Source organism: Neodiprion fabricii, chromosome 1 (assembly GCF_021155785.1).
Source record: "Neodiprion fabricii isolate iyNeoFabr1 chromosome 1, iyNeoFabr1.1, whole genome shotgun sequence".
NCBI lineage: Eukaryota > Metazoa > Arthropoda > Insecta > Hymenoptera > Diprionidae > Neodiprion > Neodiprion fabricii.
In genome coordinates this window covers 33,095,346-33,121,266 of record NC_060239.1, presented here as the reverse complement: position 1 = coordinate 33,121,266, position 25,921 = coordinate 33,095,346, and the positions used below count along the sequence as shown (strand labels likewise).

The 25,921-nt window shown below is 41.7% G+C and overlaps 1 protein-coding gene across 3 annotated transcripts in view; it reads right to left on the bottom strand.

Annotated features, from left to right (window-relative positions):
- Window positions 1-6,492, bottom strand: part of LOC124180746 (cardioacceleratory peptide receptor-like) — a 33,908-nt gene extending 27,416 nt beyond the window's left edge. For all 3 annotated transcript variants that reach the window (XM_046566514.1, XM_046566505.1, XM_046566495.1), the window contains exon 1: window positions 6,165-6,492. The gene's annotated coding sequence lies outside the window, so the exon portion shown is untranslated. The remainder of the gene's footprint in view (window positions 1-6,164) is intronic.
- Between the last annotated feature and the right edge of the window lie 19,429 nt (window positions 6,493-25,921).

Here is a 25,921-nt window from a genome sequence, read left to right as displayed (position 1 = left end):
ATCTATTACAATACTGAGACATATTGTCAGCTAAATGAGTTCGCAGTTGATAAAAAAAAAGAAAGAATATCGTTTATTATCCTTCGAGGTCATTTGCAATAACGTAAAGCGTGTTTCTTCAAAAATACCTTTCAGTAAATTTATTCGTAGCCTCTGATCTCGAGGTTAAGTTTTGCTACCCGGAGTTCAATCCAATTTGCATCGCTACAGATTATAATCCGTATCTCATGACTAATTAGCGAGACGTCGCGGTGTATCATCGATCATACAAAATTACGTTAATAGATCATTGGTAGAGGGGATACAATTAGCATCTGTTATACCTACACGTTCATATGTAAATTGATACAGAATATTGCGAGGCGGTAGTAAATTTTCAAACACGACCAGGCAAAGGTAATGAACAAACAAGGAAACACAGGATGTAAGAGAGAGTATAGCTGTATTTTATGGTTAAAAGCTCACGAATATTCGATCCAGATTGAATTGTGGCGGGAATTGCAAGTGGCTCGTGCAGAATGTCGATCCTGAAAACAGGCGTGTTTTTACGCAACGCTTTGTTCTTTTCAAAACCGCGTTTACATTCCACGCGAGATGAATTTTCATTCCAAATGACAAAGGGATATTAAAAATGATATTCAACGAGCCCAAAATTCTGAACTGCTCGAACGTGGCTTGTAATAAAAGCAACAAGAGGACATTCAGCAAGATTCTACTCCCCCGCGGATTAGCAATAACCAAGCCGTTGTTAATCCCGTTGATATTTTCAAAAAGAGCTTTTCGAAGACCGGAAGGGTGGATAAAGCGAGCAGGAAATCCGGCAGCACGAGCTGCTTCTCCGGCAAATGTTTGCAGGGTGATTAAGCTGACAATGCGGTTGTTTTCTGACGTGCCTGTATTATGTGTTTCAACCTACGTCCCGAGCTCATAACTTCCCGAGTGCATGTGTGGTCTATGGCATTCGCTCGCATCCCCATCAAAAGTCAACAAATCCTAAACGAGGCTTGCAAACAACCGATGACTTCCTCCCACGAGCCGCCGTGTGAAATGAAATTACAGTAATTGAGGCTTCGGGCGCAAGACGACGCCTGAATGTCACCGTCATTCCCACATTTGACTCAACTTTCACCCAACATTTGGCCTAGAGTTTTCCCCCAATGGCTTATGGCCGTCGTACGTCCCGATTTGGTCACGCTCTACACGTCTCGCGGTCTCGCGTCATCCCGTCGTTGAGAGAAATTTCCATTACATCTGTGCAGTTAGACGGTCCATGCCTTGACTATTTCTACCTTTTACCATGACCGAAAAATACGATTCCGGGTAAAAAATGAAATTCAGTTTTCAAACTGTGAGCGGAAAATCTGTAACCGTGCGTTACCGGGCCGATTCTCGTCTCACCTGTTGCGATTTGACGGCGAGAGACAGAGAGAGAGGCGTGGCGAAATTTAGCGAGCTTTTATCATCCCGGCTTCGAGGGTCGCGCGAATTGCCGAGTTATTGAAACTTGACGGTGAGCCGGGGGTCGCAAAGCGATTCGGGGGAAAAGCTCGTTTCCCCTTCACGCCGTTTTCTTTTCCGTTGAGGTCAGCCTTCCCTTCGCGACTCCTCGCACGGCGAATTTTTTGGGCTTAGGCTCAGCGGTTGCGGGTCAATCGCGACTGGCCAAAGTCGGGAATATTTGAGTCTCGGGGCGGGAGAGCCGACACTTTGGAAACACTCGATATTCGAGGGCTGTGCAGGGCCGACTATCTGCCTCAGTTTTCGGTGAGGCGACGCCACTCGTGTCTCGATAAGGCGCTTTAGATTTCGCTGAAATCTTCGCAAATCGCTGATCCGGACAATGAAAAACTCCGATTTAGATGATACTTCGCCGTGTATCGACCTTGCCGGAGAAGCTCGTGGATATTCAGACATTGATACATCGAAGCGAACGCGCGTATTGAGATAAATGTAAAGTTTAGTCTATTCGGGGTAGCGTAAAAGCTCGTATTTTTTTTTTTAGTTGTAAAACCCAATTCACCCAATTTTTATCCATTTTCCAATAAACCAGGGTTTTATTACATTTTCGTGAAACTTGTGCACATTTTCAATATGTTCAAGCGTCCGCGGCCGATTGCTCGTAAAGAGTCTTGGAGAGTTCACTACATCGATCTCATAGTTCGCGAAGTGTCTGACTGATTTTTCAATGTTCATATTTTTTCGAAACATGTATTATATTCCCCACATCTGACCGTGGCGTTAGATTATCTATCTATATCCAACCTATTGAGAAATAACAGTTTTTATTATAGGTATTACCGATCAACGTTTGCTCTTTGATATGTAAAAAGTTAGGATTATTTTGAAAATACAAACATTTTGTGCTATCTAATTCTTTCTTACGTTATTTCTTTTGTCCATGCTCGTCTGTGCTAAAAACAGCGAACAAATTAATTTTTTTTTTCATTTCGCTGAGTTTTATTTACTGGAAAATAAGAAGAATTATGAAAGAAGATGAAAGATTTCGTGGGCATCATTAATTGAGTGAGGAATTATTAATGATCTCAAGGCTACACAATTTCAGGGTTCAAAACAGTTTTGATCCTCTGTACTTATTCTTTTGTAGAGTATTGTAATACAATCCCGTACCGTGTAAATTAACGCGCTGTTCTTTGAAGAAAATTAATTTTCTGGATTCCGCAATAAACACATGAATTTCAAACTCTGTGGGATGCTGTTTATATTGTATATTATATTGAATACATATATTTGGTAATTTCAAGGAAATTATTCCTTGTGGTAAAAACGGAACAAAACTACTGGAACCGTTTCATTTACACGTATACAGTATATATCAGGTTTCCGTCGAATATCATATCAGGGATATGAAAAAATATACAGCACAGATCCCTGCCCGGTGAGCTTTGTGTACGGTAAACTTAACGATATCTAACTCTCGGTGTCTGTAAATTACAGCCTGTCAGATACCGTCAGAGGGACATCGCTAAACATTGTTTCACTTTCTGAAACAAGGCTGTACAAAATTTTTCCAATACTTGTCTCCCGTCTCTGACTTACCCTGCAATTCAGGAGTCGGATGAGTTTTTTGAAATCTCATATAAAAAAATTCCAGTCACGGTAAATGGAAATTGTGAAAAATACGTTAGGTATTTCAGATAGGCTGCAGAGACACATTGTCAAGGTATACCAACATATTTCTTGCGAGCTTAAGGGCTTCGTAATTTGGTCTCGTTTTTCACAGCGGGCAAAAGACGTTCCTCGAAAGTCGGGAACGAGGCAAAGAAAATAGAAAATTCAAACCGTTCAAGCCAGCGAACGTATGTTTCATCTACTCTTTACTTCTTTACGTCTTTTTCGTTGTTAAAAGTTTAACGCAGAAATACGAGCCAAGTTCTAATCGAATCGGCGACGCCAAAGGGGTTGGCGATATTCGTAATATTTTTCTCCGAGTCTGCGGATCGATGAAAATTAATCGGAAAGAGGATGCGGGCTGCTTATTGAGGTCCCCGTCTCACCGAGAGATCCTCGTCCCTTATGAATATGGAAAAGGGTTTTTGGGATTGCTTCAAAGCGGTGACGGCAAACGGTGAATTGCGTTTATGATATAGATGTGTACAAGTCTTGGCGGATCAGCCGGATGTTCATAGAGAGAGGAATAAACGGATCGGTTTCAATTCATCCCGGATCGCATCCACCGATGAATTGCAAATTTACCGGGATAATAGCCTCGCCACTTCCGTAAGCAGTTTACGTTACAGAACGATTCGGGTATGCGTGGTTGTACTATTTCAGACTCCTGCAATGCTGCGCTGCTGCTCGAGTGTAGGTACGCAGTTAATAATGGTCCTCGGTGTAAAAGCTCGGCGAGAAGGCATCGTTTCTCTTCGAAATCCAACGGATTGCTTCAAAGCCGTCCTTTCGCGGATTAGCGTAATGCCAACCGTCAAAGCGGCCGATTTTATGGTGTTTCTCCTTCTCTCTCTAAGACTCGAGGAATTCATGCGTACCGGAAGAAATTTTGCGCAGTCCCTGATTAACATATATTGCGATACTTTAACGGAGAGATTTCATTATTTACGACATTTGTTACGGCTCTGTGTATGAGAAAGTGAAAGAGCGGTCGTTTCGCATTTTCGTTTCTTCAATCTCGTTTTTTTTTCGAGAGAGAAACGGAAATAGAAAAAAGAAGGGTATAATACTCGATGAAGTTTTATCGACAAGAAAATTGCCTTTGTAAAAGTAAAAATAAGACAAATCAAACAAAGAAAAAAAAAAAAAAAAAGAAAAACAAACACACCTCTGGGGTAATTGATATTTTTAGTAAATTTTTACGTCTTCCTGAGAGTTGATACTTCTTTTCTCCTATATCGAATGTTCATTTATCTTTTGCCTCTATGCGAGCGCCTGAATTACGATAAATATTTTGATCATAAGCCAGGCGTGAATTTTACTCGCGTCATTCGTCTAAGCTCGATAACCTTTGACGATAACCATGGTATCAATCGAGCAGTTCGGCACGAGTGCCATTTTGGAGTATAAGTCGAGTTTGTTAAAAGCTTTTGTTTAAAAAAGGTTCGAGTGAATTGCGATGTGGGTGATAATAATTCGAGAAACAGCGCTCGTTCGCTTTCGGCAGAATTCGTGACGATCGCATTACGTCGGTTTGTTCTCTCTCTCTCTCTCTCTCTCTTTCTTCTTCGTTTAAACATTGAATAGCGTTCTTAATGTGGAAATTTTTGTTTAATTTGTATAATTATGATATGTTCCCAGTTGGAGAAAGACGTATTATGGATACACGATAAATAGAATGTATTTGCTAGAGAACAATTTTTGCTTTATATAATCTGTAAATGGCCATAGTCACGATGCGTTACATAAGCCACTTAAGAAATTCCGTTCCTCAATTGTTTTACCAATATACGTGACGAACCAATTAATTTCTTTTTTTCTTACACTTGGTTACCGCCTTTCGTATATACAGCGCTGTACTGCATTGAATGAGAAAAATTGTGAAACGATAAAAAAAAAAAGACACAAAACACGGAAGTCCAGAGAGAGAGAGAAAAATGAATGAAAAAGCTAATTGGAATAAATCCCGATTGGCTTTATATAAGTGTTTCAACAATTGAAACAAGAGCTTTTTATTTTTACTCGGAGAAACACCGGAAAAAAACATGCTATAAAAATTAAAAATAAATACAACATACAATCGTATAACCGCCGATCTTTCTCTTCGATGAAATTTTTATGCATTGTGCAGCGAGGTGTACGTAAAGAATTATTCTTCAGACTTCGCGGAGTTGCTGATTCGAACGGTTACTGTGTAAGAATTTTAATTGCGTGCAAAAACGGTAAATTTTTTGGAACGTTCAGTGAATTTCGGAGGATATCGTGCGCCGCGTTCGTCACGGTACAAGTATACACATATAAGGCAATATCGTAACCGAACAAGAACCGAAGTGATTCGTTGTATCGACTGCCTATATTTTACGAACGAATCACGAGCCGAATTTATTTTATGATTATACAAATAATTATTTTTCTCTCGCACTAATGATGCTGATCTAAATTTAATTGCGTTGCATAATGCAGGGCTTATTGCGTCGTTTTGTTCTCGTCCAAGGGGTGGAAAACTGCACAAAATCCACCGCTAATTGATCACAAATAATAACCACAACCGGTATTTTACGCCGCAACGTGAACAATGAGACTGTGGAAAGAAAACGAGCCGCAAGGCTAAGTTGATAATAATTGAACGCATATATCGAGCACGCAGTAATTATGCCCCATATTATCGTATATCGCAGTCTCGAGCGATACATTGTCAGAAAATTCACGGTGTCAATACAAGTCCACACCGATTAGTGTAAAATTAATCATCATCGGTGTAAATCGCTCGATTTTCGACACCAAGTGGTCCTAAAATCAACACCAATGGTGTGAACTTGTACAGAATATTTTCGGTGTTAAATTTAACACCGCATTTCCAACATTGTATCGTGAGAAAACTTTTTTCCCCCACTTTCAGTTCAATATATATTCATAAAATTTAACCATTGCAATTAAATCCAGTAAAGCAAAAAACGAGCAAGAACAAGATGCACAGATCAATGATCGCATTCTTTGATTAATATATTTGACGAGGAAGAAATTCTTCGACTTACGTTCAGAGTAAAGATGCAATGGAAGGTTGAGAATCCTGAAGGGTTGGTCGCCGGCAGGGGTTGAACGAACAATTAAAAATAACGAAAAACCGACGTCACAAAATATCGACGATAATTGTCAGCGAGTAATATTTGGCGAGGGAATAAAATTGCCAAATTGCGAAAACAAAAACGCACTCGCGACTCTCGTTGCGGGTGTGGGAAATCAGAAGACTTGTTTTCTGCGATGACGGGAGTCTTCGACCGCTTTGATCGACGGATGCCGGTGCTGGCAACGTGCGCGCGAACGGCGTACTGACGACGGGCCGCGAACTCTGGGACGTCGCGTCGGGACGCCGGACGCCGGGACACCGGGATGGGGATTTGGCGCGCGTTGCTCCGAGGAGGAGAGCGATCCCAGTAAATTTTTCGACGAATCGAATCGGGGGATGCGTTGTGCAATAATATTATTACCTGCCGATGGAAGAGGCTGCGGCTCGTGATCGCTGATCGTCCTTCCGTTTACTCAGGTGGTTTTTCCCAGCGAGATAAAGTTCGCAACGAAGAGCCAACCCGAGGTACGATCGTTTCGTGACTTCGAGGTGCAGCTTAGCTCTCGCCAGGGATGAAAAGATCGAGTCGATCTTAACGGGGCCGAAAGTGGTTCGGAACGACAAGACGTATACCTGATGTTGAATCCCGACGCGAGGCAGGCGACAAAAGATTTAACACTTTCGGTCGCAACCCTCTGGAATGTTCATGAATTTTTTTACACTCAGATCCTTCTTACTCAACGGAGTTGAAATATTTGGCCAGCCGCCCAGGCTCCGTTTCTCTCTCTCTCTCTCTCTCTCTCTCTCTCTCTCGGTCTCTCTGTCGTCTGCTGTATCACCTCGGTTTATCGTTGCTCGGGAAGCGCGTACAATACGCCTTGTTAGACGACGTCAATCTTTATTTAACTAAGCAAAATACCAGACGTTTTCACTGATTCAGGATATCTGACTTCCCTTTTGTACGAGTAGCCGTCGAAGAGGAGCCTCTTCCACAATTAAATGTCGTGGGAAAAATCGCGGCAAGAGTTGACGACCTTAAGCTTCGGTCAATTTTCTTGGAGCATCCGTCTCTTTGACATTATCTAAAGAGGCATTCGGGACGTGATAGGTATTTTTGAATGCTTTGCATGATGGTGTTGACTGACCGAAAAAAAATATCATCGATAACTGTGATCTGCTTTTTTTTATCAGATTTTTAAAAATGAGGATATATGTACATACATATATATAAGGATATATGTATGAGATTTGATTAGACATTTATTAATTGTATATTCTATAACTTATTGCACATAGACTGCGGTAGAATCTTGAACGGAGTTCAAATAGAATACTTTATCCTAGGATTTGTTGCACTTTTGAAATATATACGAGTGTTCAAATGTTTTGTATACGCTTACGTCACGTTTTGATATCGATGTTTGATGATCCCATGACGACGAGCTTATCAACTCTTGTTTCGTCCAAGGGCAAAACATCGATGAAAATTCAGTAACTCTCCTCGTTGTAAATTCTTTATCTCCTGGCTGGGTCAGTTAATCATATGGCAAAAAGGCAGCCACTGTTCAAAAATGACCGGCGATAAAAATGAACTTTGATATCTCGTCTTATTTGCACTCGTTCAATCAAGCCAACTCGAGTGACAATAACGAGCCCCTTTTCGCCGCTCAGTTGCCGGAGTTGTTCGTTGACACAGTGTGAAAGATGACGGCAAGGGTTCCGTCATGATCCGTGTTTATTGTTTAACAGCTTGGCCCCCCTCCTTTCCCCGCACCACAGCCGTTTCAGTGATACGATCACCGTCGCTGAATGATTACGATGAATTCTAATCGGAAGCAGGAATGACACCGGTAATTTTCCTTGGATGACTCTCAATTCGAAAATTCCTGACCTTGAAAATTGATGGTTGAGAATCGCGGAAGCATTTTACCCCGTAAGAACGTAACGATCAAATCATTTGTCGATTACTGTTTAAGCCTGCGTATCCTGCACAACGGACATGTGTGCAGATGAATAATAAAAAGAAGGACTGTTTATACACGGGGGACAAACTTACCGGAAAGAAGTTTTACGACTTCCGGTTGATTGGCTTCCGCGAACATGTATGGCTATTGTATGGTCCCGGGATGGGTATTTTTACTACCGCAAGGACTCCGAGGAGGAAACGAGCGTTGCGGTTGCAAATACCTGAACATTCGGGATCAAATTTTCCCCACGAATCTTTCGAGAGGCACAAGAATTAGTACAAATCTGGTGGATCACGAATGGCGCTTGAAAACAGCTCAGACCACGTCTTGAAGAATGAAATCAAATATTGACATTCCACTCGTTTTTCCCGCGGCTTACACAGTTTCCCGAACCCGGGTACCGGTACGTTTTTACGTGAATCCATACAAGCTTGATTGATGGTTTGTTGAATAATCGCGAGTACGCGGTGCGTCGGGGTTTTTGTCATATCGAGGACGATGAGACGCCAGAGCACGGAGGATGAAGAAAGGAAAACGAGAGTCTTCAGGTGCTGGGTGGTAAGAAAACAAAGGATTGGGGTTCGACTCGAGTGGGCTTATCAAAGTTAGCTCCGATATTCATGTAAGAGATATCTCAACTCAACAAACAAATACGGGATATTTCGACGAATTCCAATTTTTGTCGTCTTCTCTTTCATTCGTAGGTAAAAGAGCTGAGAATTAGAGTGAAAATTCGTCCAGATCTTGGATATTCCGATACTTCTATCAGACATCAAAGGACCAGACGGACTTGCTGTATCTACACATGTGCATAAAAACTTGCTTCAGAAGCATTGACTTTGTATCGAACGTGTTGACCAGTCTGGAAATTATTCAAAGTATATTTCTTGAATACAATTATTCGATTATATGTTATTTGTATTCTGGTACGGTCTCATATCTACGATGTTATACAAGTGAGAGTTGATCGTTTTTTCGAGTTGTCAACGTGTCGGATTGAAATTTATCAACGACCATTTAATCAAAGTGCGAGTTTCTTTCAGTTTTAGAAAATCAATGCGACATACACAGTGTTTGAAATGATTTTATCAATGAATTGTACCGTTCCGGGATAAAGTCAATTTGTACCACTTTATGTATGTCTAAAGCTAATTTGTACTAGCTTCGAAATCAAATAAATTCGCATCGCTTCCGAGTCAAATTTAAGCCTAATTGATTGGATGAAAGACATGAGCCCGTGAAGTCAATCTGTACCACTTTGGAATAAAAGCAATTTGTTCTCCTTTGAAATCAGATAAATCTGCACCAATTGTAAGAGGCGCGAAAAAGAATCCAGATCGACTAATCAGGTTAAAAAGTATATGTGAATTCTCAATCCGACGAGTGTAATGCGTTTCAACGGAAAAAGAAAAAAATGTTTGAAACCTGTAACGTAAATCGTGAAGATTAAATCAACAAAAAACAATTCATAGTTTAATTAAGAATCATGGAGTTTGACGCATAATTCGGAGACTTTCGTAAATTAAAATAACAGAGACGCGGACCGATGAAAAGTCTGACTCGTCCCGAGAATAGTTAAAAAATTTGTTGTGAAGCATTTTTTACAATACTTGGACTTGATTAAGCCATTCTCACTGTCAGACAGTACGATCATACGGTGAAAATAACGAAAAATTTTTTGTTCCTCAATTTATCATGTAAACTCGGTGAAATACATGCTTATTTACTAACCTTTTTTCCACCAACAAAAAGCACTGCAGTGTCTGATAACTGCTGGAAAATTCAGGGCACAAAGTCTTTATATCGTACGGCTTTCGAGTCTCCGTGGGTCGATCCTGTTTGGCTGTACCGTGAAGCCGACTTCAGGATTGTAGATAAGAGTGATCCAAAGTCATCTCGTCAATGTCTTTTCAGAAGTAATTTTCAGCAGGTGATTGTTATTCTCACGAACATGTAGAAGTTACGCTTTGCACTGTATCAAAAAAGTGGGTTTTGCCCCTTTTTGCTTCTCTTTGCTTCTCGACATAACGTGGTCAATTTATACGTGTTTCAAGTATTTAATGAACAATCCCCAAAAATCTTTCAACAATGTCAAATCAGGTGTTTACACGGGAGATAAAATTAATGGCTGCGTATAAAAATAATTTGTAAGAGTGGATCGACGGAAAGATTTCTGCCCATTTTTTGCAATATTCATACCTGTTTATTAAAGCTGAAGGGGATGCCGCGATTATGCGACGGTCGAATATTTCCAGGCGATAATCATACTCCGAATTCCCGCAAGGGATGCCAAAACATTCGGTAAGAATGTCTTTGGCTGCAAAGTTCGCAAGGTTGTCCGTTTTCCACGATTCAGCAAGTTTCGCAGACTCTATCCCACTGCAAATGATTCCGCGGGTAATTAACTCGATTTATCTTAATTCTTGGCATAACGTAACCGCAAATCGACGTAAGCAATTAGTCTTCGTCCCAATTCACCGAGGCGCCCTTCTCGGTTAGACAGACTGTGAAATAAGAGTAACGGACAGGCGTTGATAATGCAGATATACCAGAGAGTCACCCGCCCACCTGTCGAGGAGAGCTCGCGCCGTGAATTCTAATATAAATTGTAGCCCGAAAGAGCGTCGACGACTCTGTAATTAGTTGCGGCTAAGTGGCCGCGTGTCGCCGTGAAGAACGTCGGGAATCCCCTGCAGCCTCTCGGAGAACCGTTCGCGTTCCTCCAACTCCCCATCTTTACTACACATTACAGGAAAACGAACGTGGAACGAGATCTCGGGCACGTGGACGGTTCTACGTATCGAAATATACGGGACAAAATTTCATATGAGTTTATTTTCGACCGTCGTAATTCCTCGGTATTTCACTTCTGTACCCGCTTTACGCGCCCGATTCGGAACTCCGCGGTTTTATCGTAATCGCAGGAACTAATCTCTTCTCGAATAAATATTACAACTACGTATGTAACCTCAAGTCACGACGGGCAGCTAGAGCAAAAAAGGAAAGTATTCGTCGCGGTTATCTCTCGTGGGAAGAAAAATAGAGAGAAGGGGGGGGGGGGGGGGGGGAAATGACCTGCCGTACGAATTCGGACGGAAGTGGTACGTTCGGATAAGGAAATTATCAGGCCTGCTCCTCGAGCTATAACTGATACCGTATGCACGAACGGCCACGCAATCATTTGCGGCTAAGTGAGTACGTGCCGTTCCTTATGTGAAACTGAGGCTATCCGCATGACGAATTCTTAGTCCCTCAGCTCTGACAATCATTTACATACGCACGTGAATCGTGCGATGAATATTATACGTATAGCTAGCTAAGGCGTATCTAGGCAGACCTACGAACGTTGAATTCCACCCGGTGGATTCGTTCTGTCAAAAAACGAAGCGTTCCTGTCACCGCGTGTCTTCGTCCTCCCACGTAATCGAAATTAACTCCCGATCGACGATCAAACTTTTTTTTTCAGGAGAAAAAGCACCCCGTGATCTCAAATTTGGAGGCTACTTTTTGCGTAATATTTTTGCGAGTATTCTGCATAAGTTATTCAGTTTTTCATTTTGGTAAGATCGGGAAATTGCTCAGTGAGTAATTCGTGTCAAGAGGAAAATCTGGCGCTGTCGTATTTTCTGGAAACAAACGACTCGCAATGGCTTAAGGTGAAATTACCTCCGAAGCTCGTTCACGAGGATGTATCAAGACGGTAAATAAATGTCTCGGGAATCACGTAAGAATATCGTTGATCAAAGGGAAATATCAAGTGAAAAAAACAAGTCAATCCATTCAAGTTGAGACGTCGAGTTCCGAGCGTTTCGCGTATTTCAACAAGACGCGCGACACGGAAGCCAGAACCTTCTGTATTATAAATATCGCTTTGTGTCGTGTAACGATGTGTTTCTATGACTATAAATTAGTCACTCCGAAGTTGTCTGCTAATATCGGTATACCTATCAACAGACACGTGCCAATATTTCTGTGTATCAACCTGCCCACGCGGTGTCAGAGAGACGAGTCGAGATGCCGACATTCTGGAACAAAATACAATTCGCGAACAATGGAGACGGGGATGAAACAAGGATCGAGATTCCCCGAAGGACGAGCTTCGGAGAACAATTTATGTGAATACTGTTGAGGATCGGATTCTGTTCGGAGGCCATCTTTGGTTATTGGAAGGACGCCTGTAAGTGGATGGGAGCAAAAAGTGTATCTGGTTACTGATAATTGACGCTCGGCGTCGCGACGCGCGTCGTCGGTTACAGTCGTAACGAATTCGCGAGAGATTGAGAGTAACGGTGAACGCGGTATCAACCCTAATCGGAGGTGGATAAGACAAAACCGAAACAGCCCTGGGGTGCTTGAATGAGAGACGATTAAATTTCGCAATCAGAGAGGCTTCTGAGCGTCGACGATTATTCGCACCATTCCCTTAATCTACTACCGAATTTTAAGCGGTTCTTAATTTCATCCCCCGCGCAATTGATACTTTGTCTGCTTGCGATATATTTTGGGCTGTGAAGAGGGCATCGTTCGCTTCGATCACTCTTATCGCTTCGAAAATGTTCTCAGCGAATTTTCAAGACCAAGTTTCAGCGTATAAATTATCCCGCATCAATCTGACGAGAGTGAGGAACAACGTAAATGTTTATACTGGGCTTGGGTTCACTTGACGACAAATTTTCAATCTCCTCAGTTCTGCTAATACGATGTTATAATGTTTAGACACAGAGACTGATTTCGTTGTAAATCGGTGAGGCGCCTATCGCGTTTTGACAGCTGTTTTCAATTAACGTCAAAAATTGTAAACCTTGGATTTTCACACCGTCAATGTACGAGCAATCATAAACGAATCGCGGAACATCTGGTTCGGTCTATTTATTTACCGGCCGATCTCGATTGATCATTTGAGCGATCGTTGACGGCGATGAGATCGACACCGCGTGGTTTTAGTTATTATATCTGTAAACATCTAACGAACCGACTTTGTTTTAAATACAGCCGGCAATTTTATTTATTCAAGCACCTGTTACAGACGTCTCTTCTATATTGCTACGATCGTCGAATCTTATACAAAGTGGCAGATTGAGTCAATAAGTCTTACGGTTAATAAATAACATCACGATGAAAAACATCCCACCAACGCGATCACCGCGAGACTTCGTTAATAAACAACCGATACGAAATTGATATACACGGTAAGGAGGAATGCCTACTTCCATCTTTGAAAAGAATTTTAACATAACATTCGACTATTCTTTCTATCCTGCACCTTACGCTTGCTCGTAATATAACCACCAGCCAAGGGCAACGAAGTACGGAAGCCACGTTTTCACATGCTAATGCCATTAGATACAACAATTCACGAACGATTTCCTCGTCCCAGTGTCTGTCTCTTTTCGTATAAGCAGGCCCATAGCTGCGATAATGCTGTCATTGAAATTATTCCGCGATGCAAAAAAGTGTCTCGCATTCTTTCAACCATCGAATAACATGTACATTCTGGCTTAAACAATTTTAGACTCTCTTTTGTATATTATTATGCGTCTTGCGTCTTTGATCGTATTGTTAATCTTCCAGTCACGCAGACCCAATGTTTTCAATTTTTTACTGGCTGGACCGTTTTTATCGACTAATAATAAGGGTTCAATGGAAAAACGCTGCACTGAAGGATACCTTTTGCTCTTAGGCCGCTTGTTCGTTACAAATCCTCTCCGATAAGACAGACCAGATGATTTTCATAAAGGAGTTTGAAAACTGGGCTGAAAGTAATCGATACGGATCAGTTCTTGTCCGAGAAATCGTTTCCATTTCAATGTGTTTCGCCAAAATTGTGATATTTAATCTGCTTTCAATCTTCTTAAGTTTTCATACTTCTCTCGTTTCCTTGAATAAATGCAAATATGTTGACACTTCCAAGATTTAACCAGGTGAATTAGATAAGATCGCTCAGTGGTTTGTAAAAACTGAATTATACAAATCAATCAACAAAGAAACTTGTCAATCAATATCAAGAGGAGGTTCGCTTCCTTCAACGATCCCGTTCATCCCGAAAATTTCTCCGATTTTTCTACCGCTCAGCAGAGAAGAGAGTCGAACTTCGGATTAACTTCCGCTGATGTGTCTTTTTTTTACTAATCATCTATTCCTCATCCTCGCTTCTCCTTTTCTCTCTTTTTTTTGGTATTGGGCATCCGTCCCGGATTCCCTCGTCTAATTCATGTTGCTCATTCCGAAGGGATGTAATTCGTACAACCCCTGCAGGTACAGCAGACTTTGTAACATCGAGGTTAATAATCCGGTGGTTTCCACAACTATTTGGGATTAATACGTTCAACTAGATTCGGCTGAAGATCTGCATAATTCTGATGATCGACTGCGCAGAGTTAACAACATTATCGCGTTTCTCACGCTCATGCAGGGTGGGTTCTATTTCATCGAGGAGAGGACTAGCCGGTGAAAATATAGGCGGCTATAAGCCCTCCTCGCTGATTATCATAATATACATATTAATCAATGCTTTGCTGGCTGGTAGCTTTCCCGGCACTCAAGTGATTAATTAGGGTTCGTCGTGTATTTTCTTGACCTTTCTCTTATACTCCGGGGTCCAGCGAATTAAGTCGGTTGCATAAAGAAGCGCCCTGCCACGCGAGGGTGAACGGCGGCTGTGTTGGCGATAAACTGAACGCCCCCTTGAAAATTAATTATATCATCCTTAACAGGGTTGAACGGAGGGTTGCGGCGGAGAATCTGAACGATTGAACGGCTGAAAATTAGTCGCCTAATAGGGCGTTTAAAGCGCGTTGAGTAAATTGATGCGAAGAGTGGTTGTACTACTCAGGAGTTCCGCAATCGATTGAAAATAGTCGATTTTGAGACCACTCGACCCGTCGGTGTTTACATCCGCGAACGGATGCGAGGTCCGTTTGATATGCGAGTCCGTTTTTCCCCTCTTGGTATCAGGCGATAACCGGGCGTCGTTGAAAAGCGAGGATATTGACTCGGACATGAATTGTTGATGCGAGCAGTCTTCGGACGGCGATCGTGCCGGACACCCCGAGTCTCGTTAATCCGCGGCAACGAGCTTCTGCAGGAAGTCACAAATCCCGATCTCGACGCCTGTACCGATCCGATGCGATAGTCGTAAGAAAAACCGACGCTGTCGTTGACACGCATATCCATCCCCTTTGCTCACTGGGACAGGAAATTGCTCGTCACGGTCCCATCTTTCATTGAATATCCAATGAGCCGACCAATTGAAGATCACGTCTCTCTCGACGATTACTATTAGCCGACAGCCGACAGCCGACACCGCCTGGCAGAGGCACATTTCAGCATATTTGCACGCCGTTCGCATACGGGGCCTTCTTTGTGACCACTGTGTAATACGACATATAACGGACTACCGACTCAAGCTCTAACTCCAGAGTTCCTCTACCGCGAGCAGTAAACACGGAAAACATGCATTGTATAAACTATCGGTAATAAAATTGACTGGAGTCGTAATATTTGGATTACTGTAAAACAATTTTAATGGTCGATTCGGAAATTCAACATTACTGCGTTCACGGTGCATTTATTTTTTTACTGGGTAAAAATACAGACTGTTTTCATTGTGCGCTCATCGCAGTCTTCAGCCATGCCCAAATGACTCGGCGTTGCACTTTTGTGTTTTTCATGTAAATTGGCGAGGGTCAAACCCTTTAATTCGAGGTGCACTTTTGGGACTGATATGCAAAGCTGTAACGTGAGCCGTTTTACTTTGCACCAGCCACGTATCGCCGACTGAATGAGCAAAGTGTAATAAGAACTCTGCGGTTTCTCCGTCCCACAACCCTCGCGTGTTAAGCATCGTAGAGCACGTGTAGATTCTCGGAGTTTAGTGGCACCGACGAAGCGTATTTTTTACGGTCATGACTCCACCTGGCCGATGGATTTGCAGAGTTCATGAGTCGGGCTCTGCGGTAGTGAGAAAAACTCGCAAGTGGATTCGAATTTGGCCGGCAGCCAGTGAGACCGAATCGTCGGAAAATTAGCTTGAAATAATTCAAGCCAGAAGAAACAATTCCACGGTCCGTAAGCCACGGTTCGATCGTCTCAGCAGCGAAAATATCGCAGACAACGGTTTGCCGTTATTGACAGATAAATGAGTTGATTGTTGCCCCTTAGTCAAACTGTCAAATAGCCGTTCTCGACGCAACCGTCTTAATTTCGGATGCATGAATTTTCTGCTCTCTTTTTCTGACTTTCGCTTATTCGCCGAATCACGGATCGCTGCGCCGGTGTGCAGTTTACGTGAATTTTCACAGCCGAATCACTTCCTTCTCGACGCTGTTCGGTCGGCAGAAAGCTCTTCCTACATCATCGCAATATATTTCTGTTGAGCTTTTGGGGTAGTTTTTTTTTCCTACAGTAAATGGACAAAGATCAAGCCTCGAGGGATTCCGTTTCATCTTCGACTTTCGAAGGCTGCGACGAAAAATTTTCCATTTTCCTCAAAGCATATGCTGATCAGGGAAAACCTGCTCGGGAAATACCCGAATCAATCCTGCGGTCAGCCTGAGACCCGTGACCATAGCTCGACATCTTTTCCGTCTCACCAGCCGCGATGGAATCTCGAGGGATCTGGGTGGAAAAGTTATTCAGCGTCGGTGGATTGTAACAGAAATTCGTACGCTCTGTCCGCCTGAAATTGTTCTCGCAACTGGTATTACGTCTTGCGTGTTACGTTAGAATATGCAAATCACACCGACGATTAGCGATATTAGTTCACGAGCACTGTCGTTTGTAAAATTCTATTTAAATTGTATTCGGGTTATTTGACTGCGTGGAGGTTTTGCGTTTGTGCGGAGCGAGTCTACCCGAGATTGAGACGTTCTAGTGGTGATTTACAGCGTATACAATATATAATGTGTTATCACATAATTTGTGGCGATGCTTGAGACGCCAGAAATTCATGAGAGGAAAAAGTGTAATATCCTAACATCTTCTGTAGTCAGAGGAAAGATTGATCGCGGAGCACCGAGGAGTTCTATGTGTTTCGAGTAGACTCGATGCTTCAGTTTTTCATTTCATAAGAGAAAAATCACCCGGGGATCGGTCAGTGTTTACTTAGAGATCGGTTTGGATATTCGATCATTCAAACACTCATACGTCACTCATTTATACGTCGGCAAGTCTGGCGAGGTTTTCTTTTTTTTTTTTTTTTTTTTGCCACCGTTTCAACCATAGATTAAGAAATTGCACTTGGTGGCAGATTATCGATTTACATCGTGAATAAAATTTCCATGCGATTAAGGGCATGGAGCGTTAAACGAGTGCAAAATAGATTTGGGTAATAGATTAAAAAGTCGCAAAATTGCCTTTTCACCGTGAAAACGCCACTGGAATTTCACTAGAAAACTGCAAGATTGATTGATATTTTCAGGACTCGTATTACTATGTTTCGCTAACAAGTAAGTGGCTAATAAATTTTCGTATAAGGTTGAAACTTGGTAACGAGGTGGTCATTAATCCTACGAGAGTTGATTGCGGGCGCGCGGAATTCGACCCGTAGAAAAGCGAAACTTTTCGTAAAAGCATACAGCGCTAGGGAAAACTGCTAGAGATAGATAGATGTAGGCAGATATATATATATATATATATATCTATATATATATAGACAGAGAGAGATGTAAACGGACATCAATAACGTTAATTACCGACTAAAGCTAGAATACCGGGTTTTCTAACTTGAAAAATACCTAGCAAACAGTTCAACGATCCTAAATTATCACCGACGTAGCGTTGAAGTGGGCAGTTACGCAAGAGAAGATCTTCTCTGCACGCATTATTGTTTTTATCAATTTTTTTTTTTTTTTTTTTTGAAATAGCCTTAAGGAGGAGATCTTATCTCGATGCTTTTCTTTTTCCTCGCTCTTCTCCTCCGTCTTCTTTCCCGAAGATTATTGGCTCGGGACTCTTACCCTGCCCTTTCGGTATAAAGAGTATTTAGGAGAGCCTTGGGGCTCGGTTGAAATTTAATGGCTGGCCGGAGGGCGACCCTTATGAATCTTATGATGCTTTTCTATTTTCATTACTTTTTTTCATGCACAAATGCGTACCTGAGTGCCTCATGGTTTTGCCGTCAGAATTTTTTTTAAACAGGACACGAGACAAAAAAAAAATAAAAGGAACTAGATTTTATTCCTCCTTCGGTAGGCATCTTTCGTGATTCGCATACCTATACTTTACTCTGAATAAAAGCATCGTCAACGATTTACATGCGTAACGGTTAGCTGCAATTCACAAACTTGCTTCATACTAACGTACGAAATTATATAAAAATATCTAATAAAAATATTTGTTCATTTTTTTCGTCATCCATTTGCATGTTTCGTCAAATGAACCAATTCATTGTCACCTCTACCTGGGTGTATAAAATATTTGAGCATATCACGTAAGTATCACGATGGTTTGTTCCAGGCGCCGTTAAGTTTAGCGCTAATATCCAGCCTACCGAGTGAGTATCGTTCGAGGTTTTGCTAGACGCGATGAGCGTTTGGTATAGAATTTCAAGGATACAGAAGGGACACTCAGAAACTGCACTAGGTATGTTGACTCGACACAGTTGCGTATGTGGGTTAGGGATCAGAGGCTGAGAGTCGGAGGGTGAATTTTGTCTTGGGTACATAATACGCTTCCATGATATTCTATTACGAAAACCCGACTCCCTTGATAGGAACCTCGCGATCAGTTTTCAACCGACGCATTTCCCTCTCCGTCTCAGGCATCGCTGACGAGCCGCGAAAAATTTTCGGGTCCGAGATTTTTAAATTTCAAATTATACGTTGAGGAAAATTTCACCGGCAGACTTGAAAAGAAAAGAAAATTGAGTGAATAATTGGCGACGAAACAACTCTATCGAATTCGCAACCTCGTTTGAAGGCTAATCCCGACTGAATAATGTTTATTTTTACTCTCTTGGATCGGATCAGGCTAAATTTCGGCGAGCCTCCGTTTCTTATTCCCTGTAATATTGAGATCTATCTAGGTTATAAGAGGGCGAGTACGTGTCCCATTCGGTTCCAGGTAATTGCTCAAGTACCCTCTCGGAGAATAATAAATCTGGCTAAGTATAGACTTCTTTCTCCCGGTACAAACGAGGGTCGAGATTGTTCAGGAACTCTGTTTCCCAATGATGATGATGATGATATCGCTGTAACCGGAAGATCCGCCCACCGTTGACTTCCAAGTAGTTGGGAGTTTGACGGCAGTTTTATCTGGCGCAACCGTGTTCGTGCGGTATTGAACTCGACGAGTGGGTCAAGGTCTCAAACGTGTATAACATCCGCGATTTATATATGGCCAGATAAATTTTTCCCCGTGATTAGTCGAGCCGCCCGACTCGAGTGGAAGCAGCGCGATGTAATAACTAATTGCTAACTTGTTTATTTATGTGCGAATAATTAACGCGTTTATACGAAGGATTAGCTGCGGATGCTGCTTGAATAATGAATGCGGGCAAATTGATATGCCGCGGGTGCGCGATTTAATGAATTCGTCAGGGGGAAACAAGCCGAGAGTGACACGGCATCATCGAAATTACGGGCAATTAAATAGTCCTGCGTATTCGTTCTTTACGCCTCGGGATCCGAGAAGCATGTTTCATTAAAAAGATTCCCCGTTCCCATCCTCTTCTCCTCCCCCTGTGTCGTAACCTCTTCTTTCTCGCCGTGTCTTTCTCCAGTTTCACCCCATCTCGGCTGCTGTCACGTAGATATGGAACACGAAGACCCTCGCAAACTCTCTTCTGCTGCAACAGAAAGCGACGATGCTTGCTTTAGTTGGAGATATCCGATCCGCGGAATGTGATTGGAAATTAGAGCGCTCACGGTATGCATGTAAGACGATCAATTGTACCGCCAGATTGTCTCCGGAGTAAGGATTCGTGGCATCGTAGGCGAGCTTTCTTCACAATTATTATTACCAATGGAATAATTCTTGGAACTAACCCTTTCACAATACGATCCAAGCTGCTCGGTTGGAACATTTTCAACGAATTGGTAGAAACCGCCAATTAAATTTAATGTGGTTTCGGGATTTTCGATATTCGAACAAGTTAACAAATATTATATTATCTTTCGGTAACGGGTTTGCAGAATTATGTCGGGTCTTGTGCTATCGAGTCATGAAATGAGATATTATTACTTGCCTTACAAGAGATGCGCGTTCGATCGAGACTGCAGTCGGAATTTTCTTTTCCCCGATTCGAAATGATCGATAAAGCACGCGATACGTACTCGCGTCTGAATAGAATCGAGTATCTACGTTAACAGAAGGGCTTAAAGCGGAGCTGGGAATTCTCCTTTTTCTTTCACATATTATTGCAAGCTGCATCGCGACACAAAAGCTCTAGAGAAGCTCGTCTTCTCTGTTTCCTGAAGTCGGAATTCGCGCAAAGATGACATCTCGGGATTTTTATACTTCTCCACGGAGGAACTCTTTCCAAGATTCACATCGCCATTCGTGCAAGCTGTGAGCAGTGAACAAATATTTTCGCAAGGTCTCACCGCACCGCAGGGAAGAGCTTTCGCATGAGTAAATATCCTAACGGGGTATTTCACCCGCCGAAATTGACGCTCGCCAGACGGGCAATTTTCAAAAATATGTATGAAAATTCGGAAAACGGTGAACGATTCGATCGTGCCATTCGGCAGCTTGTCTCTAAAATTATATGCCATTCAAGCGAAATGTAACGCAGTTTTGGCAAAGAAATTGGAGAAATTCACAGACTCGGCGTATCTCAAAATAGGCAAAAAGTTGAATTTTATTACAGCCGCCTCAACTACGCGCTTTTCTCTCATACAGTCTTTTGATTGAGAAGTTTACATCCAGTCAGCACGAAGCTCCGAGTCGGTATAGTTGGGAAGAAACTTGTTTTTAAACTTTTTTTCGTTTCCGTTTCACTCTTTTATTCAACGCTGTTTCGTACGTGCTGAAAAACTGGGCTCTACGGAATTTCCCTTTTGATCTATGTAGACCATTTGTTTCTCTTTTACAAGTTCCGTGAGCGGTACATTCAATATTATTATTATTACTTTTATCATCGTTATTATTATTATAATATCAAGTACCGGGGTTGAAGCAGCCTCTCTCTATACATTTATCATCAAAGTTTTACCCGCCACAAAAAGTCTAATATCCCACGTATCCGAGTAATTTATGACATGAGATCCGTTATCTCATTGTCAGTTTTCACCTACGCGGTTCGTTGACAGGATTCGATGTCACCTGGTTTCAGGATCAGGATTCCGAAGCGTAATCATTTCCTCCTCCGCAGAAGCGCCTCGGGCTCAAGGACGAAGTTGCAGGACTTATCGAATTAAAAGCCTCGAGCCCCGATACCATCTGCCCAATAATTTCCTTCAATTGCGTTACGTACGCCATTAGCGGTAGTTGTAAATCGATTTCAGGCTCGCTCGTAATTCAGCTACCGCACGAAGCCGACGGCGTTAATTATACGAGTTCACCTCCTTCGGCGCCCGTCGCCTTCACAACTCTCTGAAACTATGAATGGGCGACTGTCGGTGAACAAACGCGTAGGCATATCGTATTATATGTATAGACACAGTACGCAATACTCGGATATAAGCGATTATATTCACCGCGTCTATTTTCGGCTAGCCGCCGGATAACGAATAATAAATTAACCGGTGTACGAAACTCGCCCTCCTATATATTATATATAGATTATATAATATATATATATACATATATATATCTATAAATATCGCGATCAAGAATTTATCTACTTGTATTTATTTTCCTTTTTTCCGACCGCTAACTGCACACACGCGGTGTGTATATTTACGTGATCATTCGGTGACACGCTTTTAACACGGACTAACTAGCATGTAGGTCATGATCTGAGAATCTCCAGAAATCATCGCGATGCTTTTCAGCGAAAAGTATGCTGAACGAATTTCGTTTTAAATACGGTTATTCACCATTTGAGATACGTGTAGAAGAAATTCGTGCCCCTAAAACCGGCTAATGAGTAGCACGTTGGTATTATTAAAAATAATAATCACAGCTGCACGCATCGATATGAATTTTTTTGGCAGTAAATATCGGAACAGTGAAATCGCATTTTAATGACTGACTAGCTTTAAAACCCTCGCTCGCTAAAGCTCGCTCGGGATCGGATGCCTAGTCTAACTGGTTTTTGTGCTCGTGCGCTCGCTCACTCGTTGTCAGTGTTTTACCAGATGACATAGTTTTGGAGGAGACTAGAGCACGAGGACTCCCCAAAAAATTCTGGTATTTGCTTCACAGTATACAGAATGAACACTATCTTTGTGCATGTTACGCAAACCGAATGTGCCCGTAAGATCGTTTCTATATAATGCTACAAATCACGCTTACACATGCATGTAAGTATAACGTATTGTGATTTTGTGACATTAAATTTCGTCAAAAAATACCACAGAACAATCAGCTAAGTGCTGATAGATTTTAAACACTACGCACAGTGATTTTAGCTCTAATTGAACGACGTTATTGTCATGTATTCCTATGTATACAATGCCAACCACTCACCAATTGCAACTTGTTGATCCTGATCCGATTCAAAATGTTATCTGAAACATGCATATTCGTTTGATAGTACAAAACATGACGTTTTTAATAATCAAACTTGTAAACTTGAAAATTAGTCGTAAAAGTCAAAAGTCACCAGGTCAAGGACCTGGACAGCCAAAACTACGGAGCGCTTGTCCTGGAGATCGAGATCCACCAGGTCAAGGATCTGGACAGCTAAAACTACGGAAAATTAGTTCTGAAGGTCAGAAGTCACCAGGTCAAGGACCTGGACAGCCAGAACTACGGAGCCTTTGTTCTGGAAGTCGAGTTTCAGCAGGTACCGGACCTGGAGCGCAGGAACCACGGGGCGCTTGTCATGGAAGTCGAGTTTCACCAGGTACCGGACCTGGAGCATAGAAATTACGGAGCGCTTGTTCTGGAACTCGAGTTCCACCAGGAAGCGGACCCGGAGCGCAAGACCCAGGAGGTACAGAACCCGGTACTCGAAATTTGCGGAGCGCGATTTTCATACGTCCGCTCTACTGCGCGGTTGTTTCTAGACTGAGGAATTCGGCTAGCTGATTTTCGATTACTATAGATCGATGACGTCAAGAGAAAAAAAAATTTGGATGGTGTCACTTACTGAACATCCAAACTGTGGTTTCGAACTGTAATACTATGTATGATGTATGATGTATGATATTTACTCTTGCTTTCGTGAAAAGTCAAGGGTGGAATATGTTCCTTATTTGTCGTGTCTGTGGATTTGGTTGGGTCGGAGTCAACGTGGAGAATCTTCGCAGTACCATTAAACTGTCAGCCTGCACGACATAGGAAGGTAGGTATATTAAATGGTTTGTGGTCGTTTGCTTCTCAGCAACTTACCAAGCTCTAATGAGTCGTACATATTGTTACGACTGGAGTTATTATACTTACTCTTTCCACGGACTACCGCCGATCCTCTCCCCATTCAGAGTACAATCCCCTATTTGTTTTACCTTTTTTTTTTGACGTTAGTATGTAGAATGTTACATCCCAAGCATCGAGGAGCATAAAACAGAATAAATAAGACGGTTTACTTGAATTAAAAATGATCCGTGCTAATCTATGGAGTGAATATTTTTGAAAATTTATCGATTCCGCATTCCAGTCATATTGATTGATTTATCGAGACCACCGTGACTCGAGAATCGATAGTCGCAGAAGAATTAACAAAAAATATCCTGCGTTTTGTTATTGCAAACTTTGACGCTGCGTAAAATATACAAACCGCTTTATTCACCAGATTTGGTTCCTTAACCGATTCGACGAACAAAAACCAGCTGCCGTGACGCACTCCGGAGTTTTGTCACGCGAGTAGTGAATAGAGAGTGACAGTGAAATCACGGCTTTTTAAATACACCGCGTCCCACGCTGACTGACATATTGCACCCATTATTCATAACAACGGGATTTTATATGCCAGAATAAGAATTTCTTTTCGTCTTGTAGATTTGACCTACGCGCTGAACGCAGACCAGCTGTCTCAAGTTCAATGAATTGTTTTTCCACCGTCGTCCAAAGAATTTTATACCCGCAAGTTAATACACACACTTATTGTTAGACGTTTCTCCTTTGTTTCTCTCCGTATTTTTCGGCGTTATCTGCAGAATGAGACGGAATCACGTCGTAATTTTCATGCTCCTAATTCTGACGTACGAAGTACTTCGGTTAGACGAATCGAAATGTCAGTCGCACGCGACCTTGGGGCGAACGATACCTAATTAGGATTAGGATAATATGGCACTCGAATCAACAATTCCAAATTGCGTCTAGATGAATTGATCCGTGCCCCGAAGAACGTCGCAGATCCTAATTAAAGAATAAAATTACAGGATATATTTCGTCACGTTTGTCTTGCCCGCTCTGTTGCTTTTTGGTATTGGCTCAATGCCATGTTTAGATGGAGTAGATTTTTAATGGAGTTTTTTCAAACACATGCTGCGCAGGTGAGGTGATTTTGAAGCAGTCATTCAGTTGTGATTTAGCCTCGATTTTTTACAATTTATATAATTTCGCGGCTGGTTTAAATCGATTGTAAGAATTTCTTTGTCTACTGTTCTTATAGACATTTTTTCCACTCTCAGCTTTTTGATTAATTATATTTGTTCGAAATGTAGCAATGCCAAGTTGTTGAAAATAAATTTAGACACGCGGCCGAAATTATAATGACAGATGTTTTTATAGAATCCTATTTTTATCCGCATACCCTGATATTTAAATTAGATCGATACCATTGCTTTTCTTAATTTTCCATGTCTGCGCCTAGGTGAAAGTAGGTAAATTCTCATCTTCCAATCCAATTTTACTGTAAAATCAAAACATATTCATCATTCACAGCTCTGAGTTTGTTCTACATTCAAGAATTAGACTTGTCAGTAAAATCCTTTCCTTAAAACACAACAAACGCGGCAGATAACATCCAATTCACCGTAAGAAATTTAAAGTAGTACTTGTACCGTATGGTCAGACAGAAGGTTCGACCGGTGAGTTTCTCGAGACTTTCAGATTCTCTCGCAAGCGGCAGCACGACTCGAAAGCTCCTCGCCGTTAATCGAAACGCCTGCAGTATCCACGCAAATAAAAGTGATCAACCGTACCTCGGAAGTTTCAAGATGGTTCGTCGTTTACCCGCGTCAGATATTTGAAAAATTGATCACCATTTAGTGATCAGTAAAAAAATATTACAAATGTCGCGGTGAATCGCTTTTTTACCGACAGCCAATTTTTTTGATCGACTTTTCCGAGAGAGTATAATAGGATCGGTAATTTGATGTGTTTTTTTCACTGACAATCAGTCTTGTTCCTTTTTTTATTTTCACAATTTCTTTCAATTTCAGTGAAAAGCTTTGAAACGCTTCGGCTAATTCGAATAATTTTAATGCGCAGTAAAATTAAATAATGAAAGAAGCATGCGTGCCGTAAGAGAAATTTCATTCATCATTCTGTTATAGGTATTCGAAAATTATGGTAAACTGAACACCACTGTAACAACGATTAAAGATTGCTAGAATAACAAAAAAATATGGTAGAACTAGTTTCGGTCTGATTATAGTTAGCAGTACCTACTACTTTTTCTGATGTCCGTAAGATTAATCTGTTTACCGTATTCGAACATCAAATTGTTGACTCATTGTCAGTCCCTAAAAAATATTGTACGAGTTAC